At 33.2% G+C, this 16,307-nt stretch overlaps 1 protein-coding gene across 5 annotated transcripts in view; it reads right to left on the bottom strand.

Moving 5' to 3' along the window:
• LOC145276744 (long-chain fatty acid transport protein 6-like) overlaps nucleotides 1-16,307 on the bottom strand; it is a 478,413-nt gene that overhangs the window by 84,724 nt on the left and 377,382 nt on the right. The window contains exon 1 of one of the 5 annotated variants that reach the window (XM_080127971.1): nucleotides 6,940-7,068. The exons of the other annotated variants lie outside the window; for them this stretch is intronic. The gene's annotated coding sequence lies outside the window, so the exon portion shown is untranslated. Of the gene's footprint in view, nucleotides 1-6,939; nucleotides 7,069-16,307 lie in introns of those variants that run through there. 5 annotated transcript variants of the gene reach the window in all.

Raw genomic sequence — 16,307 nt, forward strand, 5'->3', positions numbered from 1 at the left:
GTTGTCCAGGTCTGGGAGCAATAATGTGCGTCCAACCACTCCCACTGAATGAATGAATGCCAATGCCGAAAAAGAAATACCACCCCTATGCGGTACCTGACCGCTTTAAATAGGAAGCGTTGGGGGATGCCAAGAATCAATAGATTGCATCTTAAACAAGACCATTGTTGTTTTAGATTATAACTCAGATGACAAGAGAGGCCGACGCACAAAATCATTTCTTACACTATAAAATAAAGTGGGGTCGTAAAATGTACACCGTAAACGTAAATAACATTCTATGCGCGCGCACGTTATCTGGGTCATAATTTGACGACTGATAAAAACGTTCGTCTGTGTACACTACAGCCTTTTGGTCAAGATCAAAGTGTAGTATCTGTTCTTCAGATGCTGCACTTCTATTTCTTGTTCTCTTTCGGTGGAGGAGAAATCCTTCACGACTGAGACAATTTTTATTTTTGTACCTTTTCTCCACGTTAAAAAACGACCCTGGTGTCTAACTCTGTCCCGTGGGGAAGGCATAGTAAATAGGTACAATAAAAAGAGACGGTAAACAAGAAAAACACACAACAGTAGATAACTTCAGTTTATCGGTGATGGTGAGAGGGGGGGGAGTACAGTAACACGTAAAATTATTTTAGCAAAAACAATGGCGCTTCTACAGAATTGGGACGAGATTTTGTAGTCGATAAATGGAGTTTTCAGATTTAAAACAATGGTTTCAACTGATTCTTTCTGTCAATTCTAATAAGTTACACTGGTAGCTTCCAAATTATGCAGTCGAAATTACCTGAATATTACTGAATTATTAAACAAAACAACTTTAATGGTGTTAGGTGAAAAATTGTCGCCATTTCGTTTAAATCAAAACGGAAAATTACCTCTCTTTTGAACTCTCCTGTGTCTTACGATCGTTTTCATCAAATTCTATTTTTTTTAATTTTCTTTAATAAATAATTTTCTACCTTATTACGTGCTTATTCCGAAGAAGCACCAAAATCAGGTGTAAATAAAGGTAGTAGGTCTAGCAGACGAGTCTCGTTCTGAAAAATCTGAAAAGTTAGGTCACGTGACATCTGAGACCGGTGCTTCTAACCATATTGACACTTTGAATGATGAATATAAAAAATATGAGCCAATTTCGGAGAAGTTTATGAGGAGGCGAAAGCGTTTTTAAGGAAAAGAAATATTTTACAAGCAGAAGGTCCAGTGTGTCTCATTTGTCAAAGACAAATGAAAGAAGTAAAACAGAAGAAAGACAATTGCTATTGGAGATGCCCTTTACACAGGGAAAGGCACTGTAAAAATCCTTTGAAACATAAATATTAGTTTTCTGAGTCTATTTCAAAGATAATTAGTAAAGTCCTAAGATACTGAATTATCATTATTATTGGCTCACATGGAGCTTTCACACAAGTCAACAAACGATCTGATTGGAGACCTGTGGTGTTCTCTGGAAGCTGAGTGACAACAAGTCTCCCCAGACGTCCAGCTCTCTCTCCTCCTCCTTCGATAGCATTTGCAAATAAATTTGATCATCGCAACAGCCTCTTACCATTGATTTCTCGCTGGCAGTGGCCATTGGTTTATACTGGAATTTGAGTGGCACTCAGCCTCCCCAAGATCCCAGTTCTGTTCACACTTGTCCAGCGGAGGTCTGGCCAGTGCTCCCTCCTCGGTCTTTCCATCCTCCTTGATCCTTCTCGGCTCTTTGCTATCACTTTTCTATTGGAGGAACGGTGGTGAAACAATGGAGGGGATGCATGATGGGGGTGTAGAACATGTAGTTCTGAAGCTTCGGTGTTCTTCATTCTCTGTAACGCTTATTCGTTATATTGCCTTGTGTTATTCTCCACATTCAAGTGTTTTCCTTAATATTTCAGCCGTTTTCATTATCGTTAGGCATATTTTTGCAGTTATTCCTCTGATTCCAATTTCTGCTATTCTTTTTTCCAGGTTTTTCGGAATTGTTCCTAGTGCTCCTATATTATCGGTACTATTTTGATTTTCTTCATCATCCAAATCCCTTTTAACTCTCTGGCTAGTTCTGTGTATTAGCTTCGTTTCTCCTTTTCTTTCATACTCACCCTGTGGTCAGCTGGGACAGCAAAATCTACGATTTGACAGGATTTCTCTTTCTTGTTAATTATTACAACGTCTGGTCTTCTTGCTTGGATGTGTTTGTCCATTTGTATTTCCATGTCCCATAGGATTTTGTGGTTCTCGTTTTCGAGTGCTGTTGCGAGTTTATGCTTGTACCATTTGTCTGTACGCTCAAAATGCAGCCGTTTGCACAATTCCCAGTGCACTGCCCTCCCCACTTGGTCATGCCTGTTTTTGTATTTCTTTTGGGCCAGTTTGCTGCATTCACTTACTGTATGGTTTATCGTTTTGTCTCTTTGTCCACAGGGTCTGCATTTGCTGTTTTCTTGTGTTTTATCGATCCTTGCTTTGCTATGGTTGGTTCTTATCGAGTTATCTTGTGCTGCAGTTATTAGAGATTCAGTTTCTCGGTTTATATGTCATTTTTGCATCCATGTCCAGGTGTTTTCGTTATTCTCATCTTTTGTCATTCTAATGAATCTTCCGTGGAGTTGTTTCTCTTCCCATTTCTCTTTTCTCGTTTTGTCTTTTGTCTTTCTGTTTTCTGTTTTGTTGGTTTTCTTCTCTTTATTCTTCTTCTTCTTCTTATTATTATTATTATAAAAACACCTTGTTTGTACAAAGAAAAAAAAAAAAATTAATTAGCCCTCAAGGGTGAAAGATTCTCGCTTAGTTCAACTGAAAGAAAACAAAGTTCCTATCACATTGATTATACGGAAGCCCAAAATCTTCGACAGTGATGACACAAGATAGTTAAAGAAAGTTAGGGGGTGCTGCTTTTCTCTCTCTCTCTCTCTCTCTCTCTCTCTCTCTCTCTCTCTCTCTCTCTCTCTCTCTCTCAGTCGTGCATCCGTACATTGCTATCGTGAACGTTTGTTTAATTTTTTGTCCATTTTTTTAATTTAATTATTTTCTATGTTCCTGCTTTTAAATTTAAAAAAAAAGCATATTTTTCAAGATTATATATAAAATTGTTACGTCGAAAGTTTTATATTCATGCAAACAAGGAAAATATTAGAATCGTACATATAAAAAATATTGCGAATACTGTAATTCAAAAAACAAAAAGTACAAACATTTTTTGCAATTATGATTTTTGTGTGTATGAAAATATAAATAAACAATGCTTAATTTAATGGTAATATCGGTAGTTCGAGAAATTAATTTGTCTTCGAGTTATATTGAATTCAATAATACGAACTTTAGGGGCTTTTTTCGTAATGTTCCTGTAAAAAATATTTTTTTTTAATTGTTATAATTTAAGATGCTTTATTTTCATATAAAAAAAGAAATTTATACATTTTTTTTTTACTACTGAAACTTAGTAAAGGTATTTTTGTTTAAATAAAATCATACACTTCCACAAAGATTTAAATTTAAAAAATAATGGGTTCATTATATTCAGTGGTCATTATTTGATAGATACTGAAATTTTAATTATATTGGTTAATTTCCTGATTTTCGGTGAATTTTTGAGTAAAGGGAGAGGTCAAAATACATTTTCAGTGTCGACCATATGCGCGCGCTTGCGCGGACAAAATGGCCACCCGTGATGACATAGAATTGCATGGTTTAATATTTGGAAAACTACTTGTTTTTCGCCTAATTTTAATTTTTCGCCAATACTACACTGTGACAAGGCAGTTTGGTACGCGAGTGCACATTTAACAGCCTTCTTATATGCTCCCGCATAGTGTAAACGAAGGCTGGGCTGTGAAATGGAAAATAGTCCCAGAGTGAAGGGGTTAATACCATACGAACGGTAAATTTGCGACGGAAACGGTTACCATATAATCTTTTAAAGCGAACCGAAAACTACAAAAAAAACTTTCTTTTTTTTCTATATGAATGTGAAACGAGCCTTCAAGTAAAATAATACCGATTTTTCTTTATTTTTTTAATTTCCTCGTGTCTTTATTGAGAGATGAAAACAGAAAAAAAAAAATCGGAAAAAAAACTTTTTAGCCAATAAACACTAAAAAAAAATAAATACCCCCCTCTCTCAGGTGATCAGAAAGTGGGTGCTCATTTTAAGTTAAATTTACATGAAAAAGTGATCACCCACTTTTCGAAAAAGTAATTTCTTCATATCATGAAAACTATTTTTTTTTGCGAGGGAAATGGTTTGCAGATTCGTTTTTAGCACACCGAAATCTACAAAAAAAAATATTTTGTTATATACGAACGTCAGACGGCCTAAATGTAAAATTTTCCCATAAAAAAACTTGATCAAATTACGTGTTTTTTTTTTAATATTTCATCTTCGTCCCGTAACTGCTACGTACAGACTTTTCCGTGTTTTCTTTACTTTTAATTGCCGCCATAAATGTCAATCTAAATAAACAACGTTTTTTTTTTGGGTACTTTCTACACTTTATCGCCGAAACTGGAGACGCCATTTTATTTCACGCACCTGCCGTAGAAATCCAAGGGAGAAATCAGTATTTTAAACTATGGCCGAAGTGAAAAATAAAAAAAAACAACCCACTCCCACTTACTTCACCGTTAAAAAAAAGAAACGAAAAAACAATAATTAAAATATTAAAAAAAAAACAAAAAAACTGTGGCGCTTTTCGGTTACATTTAAATTAATTTGTTGTTGACCCTTCAGAGTTGCTTTAATTAAAAAAAAAAAAAAAATGTTAAAAATTATTTTTTGTACGAAACAAAAAAACAAACAAAAATACAAAAACAAAACAAAACAAAACAAAAAGAAACTCAAAATTGTTTTATCAAAATTAGTTTTTCTTACGTGGACTTCTCAATAAATGTCTTTACAATTGTATTTTGATAAATTTTTATACAGTAAATGGGTACTTGTACAGTTTAATCAAAACATTAAAAAATGAAAATATCGAAAAAAAAAAAAAAAAAAAATAGGTCATATTGTACGTATCCGTTTTGAACAGAAGATCCCCGAAAAAAAAGTTCACTTGATTTGATCGAGTAGTTTTTTTGTTTGTTTGTTTTTTTTTTTACAGCGGAAAAACACGATTTTATGAGAGCGCGTTGAAGGCAGCCATCTGGGATTTTTTTAAATTTTTGTTTGAAGTTTAGAACACGCCACGGGAGATAACTCCAGTTAAAGCGCCGACACTCCCTCCCCATCTTTAATAGTAGCTTTTCTTCTTGAAAATCGAACCTTTTTCTCGGTATCATAACAAATTGTTTTTTCACTGTAAAACAAAAACTACTTGATGAAATTAAGTGAATTTTTTTTTTTTTTCGGAGAACTTCATTCCTTAACGGATACGTACAATTTAAACTTTTTACGGCATTTTCATTTTTTTTAATGTCTTGATTAAACTGTACATGTGCCAATAAATGTTTTGGTTTTCAAATAGCGCTTGTGCCCAGATTAAACAATTATGAATATGCCATTTTCTGTTTTTAATAAAAAAAAATGCTTCATGAAAAACTTTCCGTTTTCATTAATTAAATCGAAACATTTCCAATTAAACAATTTCGGATTATGTTCTCTTTCACTTTATTTGCTTTTTTTTTTTTTTTTTTTTTTCATAGTTCTTTCCGGAAGTAATAATTATCTAATTTAATTTTTTTTTTTTTTTTTTTTTTTTTTTTGTTATTTATTTCAGCATAGTTTAAAATTTCTGATTCCTCCCTTGGACTTTTACGACAGGTGCGTGAAATAAAATGGCGTTTCCAGTTTCGGCGATAAAATGTAGAAGTACCTTTCTTTTTTTTTCTTAAATATGTCGTTTAGGCAAAAATAATATTATGTACTTAATTGTCATGTCGAAAATAGTAATATATCAAAAAATTACGAACATTTATAGAGTAGAACAACTGCTCGTGTGTTTCACTGTTTCAGTAAAACAAAGTCTATCGCCATGAATGTAAAAAAAAATATAATGCTAGAATCTAAATGTTGCGTTCCGAGTTATGTCCACTGAGTGAAGTCTTCGCCGTTTACTTTATAACATTTAAGGAATATGCAACTTTACCCCATTTTCCGTAAAAAATTACGTTTAATTATAAAGATGAATTTCGTAATTTTTGTATACATTATATTTTCGACCTGTTTGCTTAAAATGCCAAATTAAAAAAAAAAAAATCGATCTGTCGAGACTGTCGACTCTGTCTTAACAAGCACCTTCGATTTTTGATAATATCCAAGATCAGTGCTCGGAAAAATCAAGTTACCGGAAGTGGATACGGAACAGAACGGAACGGTGTCACGGAATCAAGACACGAAAAACGAAGCCATATATTTATTTTTAAAAAAAATTACTTAGTTTTTTAATATTTCTTGTATTATCACGAAACAAAAATACTTTTAAACAACACCAAAAACCACTTCTTGTATTATCAGATAATGAAGCATTGAAAGCAAATATTAAAAAAAAAAAAACATTATTTTAGCTTTAACACTTATTTTACAACGAAACAAACAAAAAATATATTATATTAAAGAGACTTAATATATATAATTTCTCTAATTAAATAAAACTTTATACCTAAATAATATTCATACAATTAAATAATTATTTTTGTTTCGTCGTAAAGTGTTAAAAGTTTTCAAAACTAAAGTAATTTAAAAAATAAATATGTGGTTTCGGTTTTCGTGTCTTGGCTCCATGATTCCGTTTCGGTTCTATAATCAACCGTATCCACTTCAGGTAGCTTGATTTTTCCGAGCACTGATCTTGGGCATTACCCGATTTTTTGTTTGTTTGTTTGTTTTTTTCGTTGGTTATTGTAAAAATAAATTATGCCTTAAACTACTAAAAAATAGAAATAAATTAAAAATCGTACATAACGACACACACACACACACACACACACACACACACACACACAACTTTTTCGTCTTACCAAAAGGAAGCTTGAGTTTGTTTCTTGCAAATGACTAGTTCGCAAAAAAAAAAAAAAAAAAAGAAATTGCTCATCTGTCGGCCTCGGTTTTTTTTTTTTTTTTTTTCTCCGCTATACAGAGTTCAGATATCAGGATCCACATACACTATCAACAAACATTGTTAATAGGTTTTATAGATATAGCGTATTTTATAGAAACAACGAAAAAGGTCAGAGGGTGGAGAGGCGGGGTTGCGGCTAAAAGAGGAACCAACCAATAAATTATTGTGTTTAATACATTTTCAGCAAAGAAAGATAACCCCCTCCCTCACTCCAACAAAAATAGACGTTCGGACGTTGTCATGTTTACAAACCGGATTTTCCAACTTTTCAATGAAATGTATTTATTTCTCTCCGATCGCTAGGGTCGGAATGTGGGATTGAAAAATCAGCTCTTCCAAGGAGGAGCACTCTAACTTTGTAAAAGATGCCTGGGCAGCCCCATCGGCATTCCCCAGAAAAGGCGCCTCCGCCTCGGGCGATTAGCAATTAACTAACCCCTTCTCAAAGAGGAGTGGCAAAGCCTGGGAGGTATATAGTTCTCTCTCACTAAACGAACTATGACACCAGGGTCGGAAAGTGGGATTAAGAAGTCAGCGCTCCCGAGGAGGAACACTCTGAAGTTCAGAGTCTCTGAACATGTAAAAGATGCCTGGGCCAGTGGAGGGGGGGGGGCACTCCGTTGGCATTCCTAAGTAGAGGCCCCTCGGATGATTAACAATGAATAAACTAATCACTTCTCAAAAAGGCGGTCAAGCCTGGGAAGGTGGACCGCCTAGAACTGCAGTACTGCACAGAACCAGCGTTGTTGCGTCGTTGCATCGCAACCAGCAGGCCATTACAAGAATGATTTAAACTGTTGATTTTGAGGCCGAGGAAAAAAATCCCCGGTTTTTCAATGAATCAAATCTTGAAAATATTCAAAGAATATTGGCAAAATTTACGTGCATCGAGAATCAAAAAAAAAAAAAAAAAAAAAAAAAAAAAAAGTACATAATTTATACAAAACGTATTAGAATAAAATCCTCGGTGTTGTTTAAAGGTAAAAATTTAATATAAGCATAAAAAAATATGTCGTTTTTATTAAATATTAATTTATATTATTATAAATAACTATTATTAAATTGAGGAATCATTTTGAAAACTTGAGTTTCCTGTTTCATTTTTAGATACGATATTAGTTCGAGAAATTCATTTTTCTTCAAGTTATATTGATTTCATTAACATGAACTTTGGGGGGCTTTTTTCGTAGTATATAAGAATTTTTTTTTAATCTTTGGCGCACGTATGGAAGCGGTACCCCCTACGTATTTTTTTTAATTTTCGTCTTTTTTTTTTCTTTCTCTTTCTTTTTTTCAGCGGATTATTATCATATGGGCATTAGTCTACCAGATTATAAAAAAGAAAAATTAAATAAAAAGTCAATATTTAAATATTTGTAGCGGGTGTTTAATTTCTAATGCAACATTCTAGTAAATCCATCACCCATTTTAGAACCACGACGTTTTTAGGCCAAATTTCGCGAATTTAACTTTTTTTTTTTTAAATTCATTTTTTTTTTTTTTTTTTTTTTGGCCTTTTTAGAATTTGGCTTCTAATTTACCTCACGTGTAAGTGGGAAAGGTTAGAATTCAAGTTCTTATAATGGCTATTACTTCCGAAACCCCGAGATTGGATTTATTAAAAAAAAAAAAAAAAAATACAAAAAATTTGGCGCTTCTACACTATTGGGACGAGATTTTGTAGTCGATAAATGGAGTTTTCAGATTTCAACTGATTTTTCTGACAATTCTAATAAGTTATAATAGTAGCTTCCAAATTATGGAGTCGAAATTATCTGAATATTACTGAATTATTAAAGAAAAAAAAACCAACAACTGCAATCGTGTTAGCAGGTGAAAAATTGCCGCCATCTTGTTTAAATCAAAACGGAAAATTACCTCCCTTTTGAACTCTCCTGTCTCTTTCGATCGTTTTCATCAAATTCTATTTATTTTTTTTATTTTCTTTAATAAATAATTTTCTACCTTATCGATTTTCGTAATTTTTGGATATAATCATCTTCAAAATATGAGGAATACGTCGATACCATTGTTTTCATGTGAAATTCAATATTACGATTTCCGAAATTTCGTCCCAATAGTGCAGAAGCGCCAAAAAAATTACTTAATTTTTATGCCAATTTCGACTAAAAGCAATTGTTATCGATTTAATTGCCTATGTCCTAGTAACATAAAACATGTACTTTCACGATTTCACGATCCATTAAGACGTCATATTTTTGGTGTGTGTGGGGGGGGGGGATAACAAGACAGACTGCAGTCACTTCCCCGGTTTATTCTGTTTGTTCAATATAACTTGCAATTTCTTTGAAAAATATTTTCACGTGAAAGTACATGTTTTATGTAATAACGTAGTAATTGCAAGATGGCAATTAAGTAAATCCATCTTGTTTAAATCGAAACGGAAAATTACCTCTCTTTTGAACTCTCCTGTGTTCTACGATCGTTTTCATCAAATTCTATTTTTTATTTTTTTTAATAAATAATTTTCTACCTTATCGATTTTTGTAATTTTTGGATATAACCATCTTAAAAATACGAGGAATTTGTAGATACCATTGTTTTCATGTGGAATTCAGTATTACGATTTCTGAGATAGTGTAGTAGCGCCAAATTTTTTTTTAAGGGTACTTGCTTTAGGAGTATCAGAAGCCGCCATTGAAAACTTGAATAAACATCTGATTATATAAACTGTCTCTGTGTCGAAGCTTATAATCAATATGAAAATGTAATTTCAAACCATATTTTTTTTTCAATCAAATGAGGAAAGACCAAATTTTAAAATAATGAAAGGTTTAATCGAAAAAATACAATATTTTTTTTCATTGGTTTTCTTAAAAAAAGATTTCACGAAATTCAACAAATTTTAAATGGTACCAAAACCTATTAAGTATATATAAATGCCAAAAAATCACTTACCTGTAAAAAATAAAACTAAGCAATAGCTGGTTCACTTCTTCATTTATAAGAATTGTCCATATTTATATTTTAAATTCCATGTATTTTTTAAATAAAAGGATTTTTTAAAGCGAGGGTTGTAGAAAATCGCATTTTTGTAACGCGTTTTGCGCCACAAGCTTAAAGCGCTGTTGCAGCTAAATTGCAATTTATCAAATATGGATTCGTCAAAGGGACATAATTAATGTCTCTTTTTATTGTGTGCTGTTAACCAAAAGTATTATTTTTGGTACTCCATAGTTAAAAAAAAGTACACATTCACTTATAAGTTTTTCCCGTTAAACAAAAAATCCAGTCGACCGATTTTTTTTTTTTTAATTCTCTTAATGAAATACACGAGTTTTTGATTATTATATCTAATTTCTACTTTATCGACTGGATTTTTATTTTTTTAAATATTTAAAAAAAGAAAACATTGAATGAAATAGAAAAGAATTGCCGTCAGCGTCCGGTATTTACTTGACGATACAAGCATAACACGAGCTTTCATAAAAAAAGAAAAAAAAATCAACGTGGTTTAAAAAAAAAAGGTTTTACACTTTGGACTTTACAGGTAAATTTCCAAAAACACTTTTTTTTTTTTTAATTAGAATATTTTATTTATTGATCTTTTCTCTTCAATTTGTGATATATAAAACTTTGGTACATAAATTAATTATTTAATTTTTTAATAGACATTTCAAAATGGGGGGGGGTGAATTTAAAAAAAAAACGTTTGCCTAAAATATTATATTCAGTTTATTCGAAAGGGCAAAAAAAATTCACATTGTCCCTGAAAATATTGTAAAAATTGAACCAATAGAAAAATTTCGATAGATTTTTAAAGTTTAAAAATTGAAAAAAATTTCACTCATAAAATTCAATTGATTTCATACGTAAAAAAAAAATGGCTGATTGAACGTGCGCCGGCACTTTGTAAACACTGTTTTTTAAAAAGTAAAAAATAATAGAAATATTATTTTTTAAACAACTTTAATAGTTTATTTTGGAAGCATATTCTATAAAGAAAATAAACAACCCATTTTAAAAAGAGAAATTACGAGTTTTTTTTATTTTATTCGCAGGTTTCTGTTAGGAGTGTCAAAAATTCCCCTAAAATTCTGATAAACCTAGTACTGCTTTAATCCAAAAGATAAAGTGTACTGAACACGTTGTGTTTATGTGTCCATTCAAAAATATCCAAAAGCGAAAATTGAAAAACTTTGCTGGAGATGCTGTATTAATAAATGTAAAAGAAAGATTTACCTTTTAAAAGGTGATTTTTAGGGTTATTTCAGTTTGTATTCCCTATTGTTTTCAATGGTCTCCATGTTTGTTTTCGCGGGCGCATTCAGTTTTTGTGAAAACAAACATGGAGACCAATGAAAACAATACGGAATACAGACCCGAATATGCCTAAAAATCAACTTTTAAAAGACAAGTCTTTAGTTGGTACTCTACCACACATTCAGTGCTCTTAGAATATAAATGTCAGGTGATACAATTTTAAGAATGCATCTGAAAAAAAAAAAAATAATAATAATTCGTCCGAGCTAAACCTTTGTAAATATCAGTTGACGAAACTTAAAAATAACCATAAATAAAAGATTAAATTCACTAAATTTGGCCTAAAAACGTTGAGTGGTTCTAAAATCTATGATCGATTTAACTAGACTGTTGCATTAGAAATTAAGCACCCCTACAAATATATAGTCTTCTTGCATTTTTTTTATATAATCTAGTAAACTAGTGCCACATGATAATAATCCGCTGAAAGATTGAAAAAAAAAATTAAAAAAAAACGAAAATTAAAAAAATACAGAGGAGGTTACCGCTTCCATATGTGTGCCAAATTTTTAATTGTTAACCGTAATTTTTTAATATGTACGGCACAATCACGTTGACACACCGGTTCTCGCCAGTTCACTGAAGTTAAGCAATGTTGAGCCTAGCCAGTACCAGATGGGTGACCATTTGGGAAGGCTAGACGCTTTATGTACCTTCTGGGAAGGTTGGGCATGGGGCCAGCCCAGCACCCTCACCCCGTAAAAAGAACTCCATCGCTACAAAAGCATTTATAAAGTTGTAGATGGCCTATGCGCCTTAGGGGCTGAAGGCTGGGATAGATGTAATTTTTTTAATGTATTGTTTGGTGAACCGTGTCGTCTTCTTTAATTTATTTTTTAGCAGATTAATGATTGAATTATTATTGATTGAATACGAATCTACCAGATTTTCCACAAAAAATGCAAGAATTCAATATTTAAAGATTTTTAAGGGGTGCTCAGTTTCTTATACAACACTCTAGTAAATCGATCCCCATATTGGAACAAGTAGATCTTTAAAAGCAAACCTCTTTTAAAAAGAGGCCAAATTTGATAAATTTAACCATAAAAGGGCCAATCTGGCAACCTTGAAAAAAAGCCAAATTTCAAACACATTGTTTCATTTTTGAAAAGGCGCTCCAAAATCAGTTTCTAGTGATTTTTCAACGTAAAGGATGTGTAATTCAAGGGAGCTTTTCTACCTTATTCCTGCAGAAAGCATTCTTGGAAACTCATGCTTTCCGTGAAAGAATTCCCATTGTGAGGAGTTTGAATTAATTCCCAGTTAGTAACTTGTAAAAGAAATTACAGATTCGACTTCATTCCTGTCATGGACCTTATAAAAACTTTTCAACCAATACGCCGTTAAGAATAACCACTATTCTCTCAAATTCTTAACTTGCCTTAGTCAAGAAGGGTTAGGATTACTTCAAAAAGTCTCTACCAGTCCTGATGGCATGCTAGGCGCATCGCTTATGCAACTACAGATTGAATCAAGAAATCCATTCAAAGGTACAAGGTGCATTCAATAAGTTTCCAGACACTTTTATTGATAGTGTACACATGAAACTCTAGTCCTCTTCGAAGTAATCTCCTCTGGCTGCAATGCACTTGTACTGCTTCAACAACTTCTGGAAGGCCCTGTGAGCGTGTCAATGATCCGCGTTACAGCCTCTTTCATTTTCTCAATTGTCTTATAATGACAGCTCCTAAGGTTTTCTTTGAATTTAGGAAATAACCAAAAGTCACAGGAAGCAATGGCTAGACTATAGGGAAAGTGAAGAACTGTCTTGATGTCTATCTTGGTCAAACAGTCTGTGGCAATGATGGAGTTTTAAACTGGTATATTTGCACAAATCTTCCGCATCTTCAGTTCCTCGCAAATAAATGTGTGTACAGTTCCCACACTGACATCAAACTGTGCACTTATTGTCTCTATAGACACACGACGGTCTTTATCTATAAAAGTCTCTATTTGGCCGAATACTAAATATAATTAGATCCTTTCTAGATAATAGACCATCCAGGTTGTCATTGATGGACATTCATCCAAGCAGCGTAACATTAATGCAAAAGTACTGCAGGGGTCTACCCTTGGACCACTACTATTCCTGATATTCATCAATCACCTCCCTGATAATATTGAGTCAGAGATGGGTATATTTGCTAATGATACAACACACTATAACTCCCTCTTAAATAAAGTCCAAAAATGAGTTGTCAATCTAATCAGTCCCACTTTATCAACTAAGCTCCAGCCCCTGTCTCATCACTGCAATATTGCATCACAGAAAATATAAACTGGAATAAATACATTGAGGGCATTGTGAAGGCTGCTGCAAGGAAGGTAGGGTCCCTCTATCATGCTAGAAAACTGCTCACACCATAGAGTATCCTGTACCTCTATGAGACCACCATTCACCCATGTGTGTTGTATTGTTGCCACATCTTGGCTTGTGCATCTACCACTAGTCTCTCCCTCTTGGATAGGGTCCAAAAAAGAGTCTCCAATCTAATACGTAGTTCCCACTTTGTCAACTAGACTCCAACCCAACTCCATATATATAAAGCCCCATGACATATTACGTCATGTAGATAAAATATCCATTAACTAAATCATCCGTAAAAACAGTGGAATAGTGTACAATCTTTACTGTTAGACCTTTACAAAATACATTTGCCTTTGATGTTTTTATTTTCGTTCGTACAGGCGCTATATATATTTATATATATAATCGGTAGATTCCTTTGCATTGTACATTCAAATAAACCCAGTGTAAAGTACAGAGCAATATTAGAAACGAGAGTCTAGTAAAAAAAAAAAAACAATGACCCATTGTAGTTTTTTGGAATAATATGGTTTAACCTTACGTAGCATCTTCTTATAAATGCATATCTTTCTGTCCATAGAAAAGTCAATGTTTCTTTATGGCCTTTCAATTGTTTTTTATGGACATTTTTTTTTTTTTACAAAGAAGTCACCACTTATCAAGGCACAGACGCCACTCAAGGATTAGGGTTAATGAGTGTACGGAAGTCAATGGAACAATATATTAATCGTTAGTAGTGGAAATTTGGTAAATCAGATTACTTAGACTTGAAGATAATCATATTGTAGTCAGTTGGAAAGGAGGAAAATGAAACAAAGTTCCATAGGCGTGCAGTTCTAAGAAAAAAGCTGTGTTCATGGAATCTGCATTTAGATTTAGGCACAGATAAAGAGTGGGGGAAATTATTGATAGTGGTTTCAGCTAGACGGGTGTTTTTTGTGAAAGTTTGGCAAAGGGGGAGACCATAGATTGGAGCTCAGACGAGCACTTGCCATAAAAATAATGATAGACCAGAGACAGGCTCGCAACGTTTCTTCCATGGGAAAGAGGCTGCAAGGAAGATAAAAGGGCATCCCCTACTAGGCTACGAAGTCTATTTTGAACTTTGCCAAGGCACGATAAGCTGCTTCTAGCAGCTCCTGGCCAGATGTGGCAACAGTACTCCATCCTTGAAAGTACTTGGCTATTATAGAGGTAGAGAATTGCAACTGGAGCGGTAGAAGAATCCCACCATGTTTCCAGCGACCTTGGCAACAGATCTGATGCGTGTGTTTCTGATTTCAGATCAGGAGTAAAGGTCAAACCCAGAAGCTTGTCAAAACATGGAGCCTCCCAAAGACAAAAGCCATTCATTTCAATTGATGCCAGTTTCAAAACATTTTGATCGATGTAACATGTGACCATCTTTAAGTGCATTTTGTTGAACTCCAGTATGATTGGTGTAATCTTCAGTTTGGAAACCTACTCAAAATACAATTGTGAATTACTTAAGACTTCTATCCAGTCATGGCTGACAGAACAAGAGCATGCTACCCCTGTGAATTAAATAAAGGCTTCTGTTCAAAATTCTGTGCAGATTCCCAAGTTTGATATTGTCTTGACGGGCATTGCCCAAGATGTATAATATCTAAAATTAAAAAGATTATTCGTTCTTTGGGAGTAAATTCAGCTAAGTTTTATCAGGAAGGGGGGGGGGCGGATTTTCCAATATTCTGTATTGTATTAAAGAAAAGGTGAATGGCTTACATTATTTTTATTTTGGTTAAGTGGAAGTGCAAGAGGAGAGAGAGGGATGCGAGAAAACGAGGAAAGGGGAAAGAGCGAAAAATAGAGGTAGAAGTTTTAATATAAAGATGTTACATACACTCTTTAATTATTTCTTAAAATATTTTATGGCCCCGTTTCGGTCGATGCAACCTGTAACCATCTTTAAGTGCATTTTGTTGAACTCCAGTGTGATTAATGTAGCCTACTCAAAATACAATTGCGAATTACATAAGAGTTCTATCCAGTTATGGTTGACAGAACAAGAGCATGCTACCTCCATAAATTAAATAAAGGGTTCTGTTAAAAATTCTGTACAGATTCCCGAGTTTGGATTGATACACCTGAAGAAGGTCAGAGGTTACATCGACTGAAACGTTGTGAAAATAACATTCAAGATGAGAACAGTAGTCCGAATGATCCAAATTATCAATCCTCATCTCAAAAATTCAGAAACAATTTCATTTCATTTGTAGAAAATTAATATTAATATGAATATAAAAAATTTTAGCTAAAATTTTTTATATTCATATTAAAATTAATATAAAAAATTTTAGTTAAAATTTTTTTTGTCATTATATCAAAAAACTTTTAATGTGGCCGCACGGATTTTTTTGCAAAATATAAACAATGATATCAAATTTATTTTGGTAGCACAATTAGCCAACGAACATTGATCGTTCAAAGTTTGTTTGAAATTAGATTTCCCATCTTGTGTGTTATTGGTTCAGAATCCAAATTTCACACTTAATAACTTTGAACGCAGGTTTTGAACAAGTGAAAAAATCCTTGTAGATGTATCATGACATTTTGTATTCAATAAAAATTAACCATAATAATAGAAATAATAATTACTAGCGAGACCTGTGGAAATTCCACAAGGGACTCATTCATATGTAATATATTGATGT

Source organism: Euprymna scolopes, chromosome 5, assembly GCF_053919585.1.
Source record: "Euprymna scolopes isolate OS-2025 chromosome 5, ASM5391958v1, whole genome shotgun sequence".
NCBI classification, from domain to species: domain Eukaryota; kingdom Metazoa; phylum Mollusca; class Cephalopoda; order Sepiida; family Sepiolidae; genus Euprymna; species Euprymna scolopes.